Source organism: Staurois parvus, unplaced genomic scaffold, assembly GCF_062004578.1.
Source record: "Staurois parvus isolate SC_StPar_1 unplaced genomic scaffold, SC_StPar_1.0 ptg000566l, whole genome shotgun sequence".
Classification (NCBI taxonomy): Eukaryota; Metazoa; Chordata; class Amphibia; order Anura; family Ranidae; genus Staurois; species Staurois parvus.
The window spans coordinates 4,102,521-4,112,597 of NW_028318362.1; positions in this window are offsets into that span (position 1 = coordinate 4,102,521).

Here is a 10,077-nt window from a genome sequence, read left to right on the forward strand (position 1 = left end):
AAGAAGAATGAAAAGAAGAATGAAAAGAAGAATGAGAAGAATGAAAAGAAGAATGAAAAGAAGAAGAAGAAGAATGAAAAGAAGAAGAATGAAAAGAAGAATGAAAAGAAGAAGAAGAATGAAAAGAAGAAGAAGAATGAAAAGAAGAAGAAGCAAAAAGTGTATCTGCAGAGAGCTCCGCTATTTCTGACAGTTCTCTGACAGTTCCTTCACATTTACAGCGGTTGAAACATTGTATCTATTTATTTCCGAATAAAAACATCTGTATCCTAAATGGAAACAAATAGATACAATGTTTCAACCGCTGTAAATGAACTGTCAGAACTGTCAGAGAACTGTCAGAAATAGCGGAGCTCTCTGCAGTGACACTTTTTGCCGGCTGATCGGGGAAAATTCGATTCGTGCATCCGAAGTTTGCTAAAATTCGGATTCGGTGCGAATCAAATTTTTCCTAATATTCGAAACGAATTCCACTTCGCCAAGTTCGATTCGCTCATCTCTAGTGGTCAGGTTGAAGTGGATTGGTAGGAGTCCACGGGTAGGATGTTCCATGTCTTCAGGAGTCCTATGCCTGCTTCTAGGTTTTTGACCGTGTAGAGCCTTCCTTGATGCTTAACGATGAACTTCGTGGGGAAACCCCATTGGTAGCCGATTCCATGGTTCCGCAGGGCTTTAGTTATGGTAATAAATTTCTTGCGGTTGAGAAGTGTAGCTTTGGATAGATCTGCAAATAGCTTGATATTCTCCTGAGAAGTCGGAATTGAGGTAGGGTTTCAAGCAGCCGTCATGATTTTTTCTTTCACGTGGTAGGATATCTCTAGGTATTGCGGACGGTAGGAACAGTGTTTTTGGTATCCTGTGTGCACGATCTATGGCAAGCTCCACGTCTCTTAGAGAAGGGATGAGGTGTTTCATGTATTGCTGGAAGTAAGGTACTATGTCACCTGTGGTGATAGATTCCGGTATTCCGTGGAATTTAATATTGTTGCGCCTCGAGCGGTCTTCTAGGTCTGCCAATTTTAGGTTAATTTGTTTTATGTCAGCTCCATGGTCTGCGTGTGCGTCTATGAGGTCATTCTGTGCCGTGAACATTTCCCCCATTCTGTTCTCAATATGGCAGATGCGTCGGTCCTGATTTTGTACCGCGGATGAGATTTGCGATATAGTTGCTGTCAGGTCGTCATGTAGTGTTTGTCGCAGGGATAGTAGCATACTTTTCATTGAAATTTCAGTGATAGGATGGTCAGAAGCAGGAAAATTTTCAATTAAAGATGGAGTAGAATTGGCAGTAATTGTAAAAGGATAGGAAGATTGCAGGTCAGAAACAAATTGTATGTCCAGTCTGGGTCTGGACTTAGCAGGACTACTTGTAGAAGGATACAGGGGTGGAGAGGACTCACCCGGGTCTCCTGTGTATAGTGGTGCCTTGAGCCTGGGGTCTGTGGTCTGAGCTGTGTCTCCCTCTGCCTGTGTGAGGAGACTGTCAGCAGAGGAGCCGGCGCCATCTTGGATGCAGGGGCTGAGAGCAGGGAAGAAGCTCGTCAGCTTCCCTGGCTGCCCTGGTGATCTGCGGCGTCGGGGCATGATCCGGAGGGTGGTAGGAGCCTCTGTTACCCCTTATGTCTCTGGAGAGCTGCAGTATCCCCATGTCTAGTGTGAGCCGCGGTTAGGCTGACGGTGGGACGGAGCTCTCACTCACGAGCTGTCATCCCGGAGCCGACCGCGCATGCACCCCCGTCAGTAGTATTTAATGTAATACATTATCAGACTATTTTCTTGTGGACAGGAGACTTATTTTCAGTACCCAGGCATATCTTCTTCGGCACTTTTTTTTTTCTAAAGGCATCATCCCCTTGTATTGTTTTTTTTTTTTAATAGGGTAACCTGAAAATATTGTTGCATTTGTTTCTGACACAGATCTAGGATTGATTAGAGGTTATGAAGTGGCCACTACAGGGTGCTGGTGTTACTATTGTTGTAAGGATGTTCTAATCCTTGCTTTTATAGTTGAGATTTTAACACTGATACTGTTTGGGTATACATAATAAAATGCATATTTTTTATAGTACCTTTTGTTTGGTATTTCTGAAAAGGTAACGCATTAAAAGTCCCATTTTCATTTTCCTATTTTCCCCTTCTTTCTTATTTTGCATATTGTCGTGATGATAATATGACAGTGAAAAACAATGTACTTGAAGGGAGTGGCTATGTGAATTTAAATTAGTAATATAAGGGATGGTGCCGGAATTATGAATAGAATTGTGATACAGTGCCTCCAGCCGATATGGCAACTTTAACTAACTTGACAAATAATATGAAATGAGATAAATACCTGGAGGAAATATAACCATCAGAATATTACTCTCCTGAGTCCTTTGAGCTCATGTGATATGTTACCACATATCTAAATATACACAAGTTGATAGATAAATAAGGATAATTTATTTATGTTCAAAGAATATTTAGATATATACAAGAACTGGTAATTTGGAATTCATATACACTATCAAAATGATTAATAACAATTTACTGCAGCTAAATAAAAAATTTCAATGTACATACAGGAAAGCATAAAACTATAAATATATATAATTATTAGGTAACCAGAGGGTAGCAAAATACCCTAGTCAATATTAGAGTAGATTTCCACCGTCCACGGCCAAAGAAAGGGAGGATACTGCTTCTGATATGAGAATAAAATGAAATTAACTTTAAAACACAAATTTAAAGATGATAAGACCACAGCTTATCAAACATAAAACACTAGTTACTAGCAACCATTGCAACAGGAAAAAGGTTCAGCCGCACACCAGAGGGTTGATGAATATGGTATACAATTATTGATCCATAGGACACACAAAACACCAAGACATGAATACAGGACCTGTTAACGCGTTTCACATGATCTCGTGCTAAATTCATCAATCCTCCTGTGTGCAGCTGACCCTTTTTCCTGTTGCACCATGTGTGGTGGTGAGCCAGAGACTGCACCTGTTGTGGATTGATCTGTGGTATACCTCTATTCTTTGTACTAGCAACCATTAACACCCCTCATCTCCACAACAGATTAGTACCAATCTCAACATAATATATATATATATATATATATAGGTTTCAGGGATACCAAAAACACATAATAATAATACAGGAAATCTACAAAATCAAACCATCATGTACAATCACCAGCAGTATAACACAAGGAAATACTGATAAAAAAGCTAGCTATAATCTTTGGAATAGGTAAAATTTCAAATGACCCTTTTAGTATATTTAGATCTCACCACCTCCAAGATATGGAACCTGGATAGCTTCACTGGAGAATAGTTAGTTCAGAGCAGGGGCGGACTGACAACTCATGGGGCCCCCGGGCAATAGGGGATCATGGGGCCCCTGTATCCTTGCCCAAACTCAAAAAAGCCTATGAAAAAGGTACCAGGGGCATCTCATGGGGCCCCCTACTGACCCCGGGCCCTCGGGGAGTGCCCGTGTTTCCAAATGGTCAGTTCGCCCCTGGTTCAGAGGTGGCAAACTCCTCTTAGGTGAAGCAAAGAATAGGATTATAGCAATGATGGTTTTCTGGGTAGTAGCAATAGGCAAGTTTCTCAGGTATAAGACAACAGAAGAAACAAAGATTAGTCAGTCAATCCTCTCCTCCCTCCTTTTCCTCCTTGATTTTCTAGCGTTTGGACCCATTGTCTACTATGTCCTCCCAAACTAAATGTTGATGATATTTGATTGGACAATATACATATTAATTAATAAAGGATTGATTTAGGTGTTTCTTTACCTGTCCACTAGAAAGCAGTCATGTCTCATTAATGTGGATATGACTTTCTTACAACCAGTAGACTATTTGAAATTTAATTTAAGTGACGATAAGAAAATAGATGTCATATTAATGTTGCTATACAGAAATATCTCTTTATAAATGACCTTTTGAGTGGATGTTAATATCAGGATACTCCCTTTTTAAATAAGAATCTGTCATTTGGCAAGCCATTTCCTTTAAATGTGATTGAAAATGTCCACCCAGAACGTCCACCCATATTTTATGTTATTTAGAAACTGATTGATGAGTAATTGGTCATTTGAAGTGATTGTATTCTTTGAACATAGCAAGAAAAGGGAATTTGATCTATGACGATAACTTCCATACAGGTGAAGTTTTTTTTTCTTGTATAACAACACTTGAGTGGTATACTACAGTTTTGTCCTATTAATGAATGATTGATTAGTTTATACACCTGAGTTCACTGGTTCAATGTCTGAATAAACACCTGTGTTTTGTAGAAGGTGATCCGCTCTATTCATCCTGAGGATACCATTGTTTCTGCAGCAGGTTGAAAAACACTTATCTGGTCTTTCTGTAAATAGTTGTTGTGACGGAGGGTAAGTGGGACAGAACACACAACGCAGATGGCAAACACCTAAAGATTTATTAAAACAGACAACAGTCACTCAATGGGGAGTAGTGCAGGGAGAGAGAGTCCAAAATACTTGTAATCCAGCCCCGGAGGGCAAAGTTAAAGTCTCTACAGCAATTTGTAATCCAAGAGGCAGTTCATAAGCAGTCAGATAGCACAAGGGAAGCATACACCCACGCAAAGCTGATGTGGTAGCCTCAGGCAGAGCTGGTGCGGTAGTCTCAGGCAAAGCTGCTGGCGTTGCAAGCAGGGCTGATGTAGCTTCTGGAGTCCCCCTGCTCCAATGGGGCTTAGGCAGAGTCTGGCCACTATCGTCCCGCCGCATATGAGGATCCCTTAGTGACTGTACGCAGAATAGAACAACAAGAGAGACCAGCACTGGCCTCTTAAACCCCCTGAGCAGGATGAGAGGCGGAGGGGGGTCATTAGCAGGTGACAATGAAGAGAATGGACAGGAATGGAACTACAGTAATTTAATTTGCAGCTGTAAACAGAAAAAAACGGTTGAACAGGATGGACACAATCATTCAATCTGCAGCTGTAAACAGTGTAACAGTGGGGGAAAATACATTAGTACAAAGGTAAGGCACTAATTAGTGGTGTATACACTAATTGAATTTGGGACCTTTTGTGGAGGGGCGAGTTAATTACAGCTAGGGGCCTTTGGCACACAGGAGTGAATACTAATTGGAGGATGCCCTCCCTATGGCCAGGAGGGATTAGGAACAAGGAATTAATACCTGGGGATTAATAACTGGGCTGGCTCATATCGTGACACTCCTCTCCCTTCCATTTTACAAGTGCCAATAAGGGGACCTCAACAGGTCTCCTTGGAGGCACTTGTGGGGTGTTATCGCTTCTCCATCGTCTTCTTCCGAGTTCTGGTCCTCCACTGCTGCTGCTGCCACCAGTCAGTTTGACAGAAGTGTAGGCAGGACAGAACGCACAAAGAAGATGGAGAACACACAAAGCTTCACTGAACCATGAAAGACACTCAACCAGGACAATCCATGGCACTCCACGACATGCGGCCCGTAGGGACACCCACGGTAAGCAGGCTCACGGGGCTCGATGGGACTCTGGATGTGGAGGCTGCCCTCAACACAGCTCCCACACAGCATACTAGGGGCAACATCAGGCTCACGGGGATTCAACAGGACTCTGGCTGTGGAGGCTGCCCTCAACACAGCTCCCACACAGCATACTAGGGGCAACATTGGGCTCACGGGGATTCAATGAGTGGTCTGTGCACACACTAGGGACAGTTCATGGCATGGGGGGTCAGTAAGTACTGCGATTCATCCCACCAGGGCAGCCTGTGGGCGTACGGAGGTTGCTGGCCTACGGGCACATGGGAATGCCAGGGGGGATAGCGGGGGCTACTGACATTCCTTCTCCACCAAAGGGAAGCCGTGGGGTTCTTCCTACACCCCCTGGGACAATTGGCCTGAAGGTGTCCCCTCTGTTTGCAAGTGTGACATCGGGGCTGGTGGGTCCTTCTGGTACTCCTCCACCTGTTTGGAGGACCTCGGGAGGCTCCCCAAATCCTTGGGCCTTCAAGAGGGGTTACATGTGGCCGTACATAGCTTACAGGATAAACCCTCGACAACTGGGGGTCTGGCCTCAACTCTGTTCTAGCCTTTTGATTCCCCCCCCCAGATAGTGGTTCTGGGCCCCCCTCTCCAAAAATTGGCAACCAAGGTCCCCAAGATCGTTTCGCAGTAGAATGTCGGCTGGTAGGCCTGACATTACCCCAACCGGGGCAGGTTTTTCCCCAAACCCGCAGTCTAGCTGAACCATAGCCCCCAGTTTAGCCTCAGGCAGAGCTGGTGTGGTAGTCTCAGGCACAGCTGGTGGCGTTGCAGGCAGGGCTGATGTAGCTTCTGGGGTCTCCCTGCTCCAATGGGGCTTAGGCAGAGTCTGGCCACTATCGTTCCACCGCAGCTGGTATCCCTTAGTGACTGTACGCAGAATGGAACAACAAGAGAGACCAGCACTGGCCTCTTAAACCCCCTGGGCAGGACGAGAGGCGGAGGGGGGTCATTAGCAGGTGACAATGAAGAGAATGGACAGGAATGGAACTACAGTAATTTAATTTGCAGCTGTAAACAGAAAAGACCTGTTGAACAGGAAGGACACAATAATTCAATCTGCAGCTGTAAACAGTGTAACAGTGGGGGAAAATACATTAGTACAAAGGTAAGGCACTAATTAGTGGTGTATACACTAATTGAATTTGGGACCTTTTGTGGAGGGGCGAGTTAATTACAGCTAGGGGCATTTGGCACACAGGAGTGAATACTAATTGGAGGATGCCCTCCCTATGGCCAGGAGGGATTAAGAGCAAGGAATTAATACCTGGGGATTAATAACTGGGCTGGCAGAAAACTCATATCATGACAGTTGTATTTACTGAGATGGAGTATGCTGGTTCTCAGCATTGTCATCTTTCCTGCTCTGTTTAACAATCTTAAGACTTGAGTTTAATGTGTGAGTTTGGTAAATATGGCTGTTAGGAAAGAAGAGCTTTCAGGATCTCCTCCATTGTCATTTTTGTTAGCTATTATTTAGTCAGTACATACCAGGATTCTATGGTTAACTGGTTCTTGTTTAGCATAGTTTTAGAAAAGTTAATCTTGCCCTGAAGGTTCCACTGATTATTTGATCTGGTCCTTTTTAGAGTTCATAAACCATCAGTTTTAAAAAATGTATATAGAAATACCCTGACAAAATGTACTACCTGTTGGGCTGAGGTGTTTATTTCTTGAGAGGTAACACCCTTAAGGTCCAATGTCTATGCCTTTTTCTTTTTTGTATATAATGTATATGTACAGTGGAGACTAATATTGAACTTTTATTATTGCTTCCTGTGTTATCTCAAGAAGTCTAATTAGCCTTACAGTAGTTATCTTGGGACTAGAGAATGATTAGTCTTTATATTATAGGGAGTAGGATAGGGGCTGCATAGAACTTAGGAGCTGAGTGCACTTCTGAAACATCAGTGGGTTTTTTTATGTACTTTACAAGATCTTTAAAGAAATAAAACATTGGGAAATGTGCATGCAATACAGAGATGTACTGCATATGATTTTTTTTTCTTTTTTTAAATTGCCATACACTTTAAGGTCTCACAATAGCATATACAATGGGGTGCATGTCTCTGGTAAATCATTTTTCTTTTTTTTTAATTTTCTTTTGAACACTTATAATATCGATTGCAGTTTGCATTATTAAAAAGCTTTAAAAAAACTATTGTTACTTACTGGATATTACAGGATGTACTGTCTAAGTAAATGGAATATGTTACCAGGGCCAACTAAATATTCACATTATTTGTTAGAGCAGTGTATAGAGAAAAAGTAGACTGGAAAGGAAAAGGGTAAAGTCTAGTCTACCAAAAGATCACAATAACTAAATATCTTACTAATTAGACCATTACTTGCATACATACATGCTTACATACATAACTCATTATATTGTAAATAAACTCTATGTCATTTTCATAGGCATGCTTCATAGGCACATTCATAAAAGAAGTTAACTTTGTGGAAAATATGACATAATATTACAAAAATCAAATACATTATTGGAAAGTGTTTGCAACGTTCTATACAGTACATAGTTATTTATTTACCAGAAATTACGAATTAGCTGAGTGTTTAAAAATTTACCATATGTGGTTATATCTATATATGGTCAAAGATGTCACCTAGGAGATCCTGTCGTCCTGTATATAACAGCTATCATCTGCTCACCCTGTCATTCAGTGTGAGTGAAGAGAACAGACTAGACATGTCTCAGCACCTGGCTTTTTTTTTCTTTTGGTGGGTCAGCAGACATTACGATTGACATGGACCTATATCACTAGATGACATGATGGATGATGAAAGTACATTGTGAGATTTATTTCTTTTAAATACAATTACTTTTTCTTATTCTTTTCTTTTTGGGGAATGAGTATAGATACTATGTACCCCTTACTCATATACATGGGGGGAGCAATATATGGTTAAAGGGATCTTTCAGATTCTCAAAAGTCCTCCATCTGCAGACCACCATAACTACCAGGCCAGGGTTGTGGGGAAGAAGTCCACCCTGGTAAGGCATTCTCCAATGTGGAGGACATGTCGCTTAAAATGGTTTTGGGGAGGTGCACCCTTGTCCTCTTCTATTCATTTCCATCCAGGCTGCATGCTCAGATTTCTGATCTAGTATGGATTTTTCACACTGCTCAACTCCGGTTTGCTCAGCAGGGGATCTGTGTGATTGACCACAGCTAATCATTTGGTACAGATGAGCTGTGATTTGCCCTGTCTGTACCATGTGATCACTGTGACCACTCACAGAGATCAATACAATAGCACACAATAAATGGCATGAATGGAAGCCCTCCATTGTGTACAACTGTCATGTCATCTGCTGTGATTAATTACATGGGCAGTGGCTGGTACACTGCACTGCCTTCTGCTATGTCTGGTGGGTACAGCAGATGACAGATTGGCCTGATCCTGGGAGGATATCATACAACATCTACCCAAGATAACAGTGGGGACCTTTGGAGGGATATGTGTGTCTTTTTTTTTAAAGAAACCAGTAGGGAAATACATTTACCAGAAATGTAACCACTTGCCAACCGCTTGCAGTACTGCGGACGGGCGGCAGCTACAGGAAGAGCGATGTACCAGTGCATTACTCTGGCTGTACTAACACAGTGGATTGCAGAATGCGGATCCCGGTAAAAGGGACCTGGTGGCCATGTGATTACTATGCGATCACGTGATCACAATGTCAGCAAAGCTGTTATGAATCAATCTGATTCATAACAACTCTGCTTCCCTTCCTAGTGAGCTGTGATTGGCCACAGCTCTCACATGGTACATGGGCCAATCACAGCACCCTGTACCATTTGGTCAGCTGTAACCAATCACATATCACTAGTTATTTGAACTGTCATGAACTTAACCCATTCATGACAGTTCAAAGCAAGCTTTGCATTGCAGGAACAATAATCTGTATTGCTTTATTGCTATCTGGGCTTTTTTTTCATCAAAGACATGTAGCAGAATACATTTTGGCCTAAATGTATGACTATGTTTGAGTAAACTAAAACCCAGTGGTGATCAAATACCACCAAAGAAAGCTCTATTTGTGTGAAAAAAGACATAAATTTCATTTGGGTACAGTGTTGCATGACCACTCAATTACCATTTGAAATAGAGCAGTGCCGAATAGCAAAAAATGACCAGGAAGGGGGCAAAACCTTTCCGAGGCTCAAATGATTAAAACACGTTTTGTCTTTGTAAATGTCAGTGCTTTCAAAAACATCACTCCTACCTGCTAAATAGATTTTTTAAAGGATATTTTTGCATTGGTACATAATTATGATAGCAGTACCCACCCCCTTCCATGGTATTTATTTGACAGCCCTTTGTCTATTAGCCCAGAAATGGGAAATTTTGATTTGACAGGTGCAGCTCTCAATTATTTAAATAGGATTCTGGTTTAGCATTTATACATCTTTGAAGTTCATCAAAACCTACTTGAACTGAACACAGGGCAGTTCAGCTCATCCCCAATAATTTCAAGGAAAAAATAAAGACATAGGTCCATCAAGCTCAATGTGTGTGTTTTTTTGTGTGTTTGATTCAGAGAA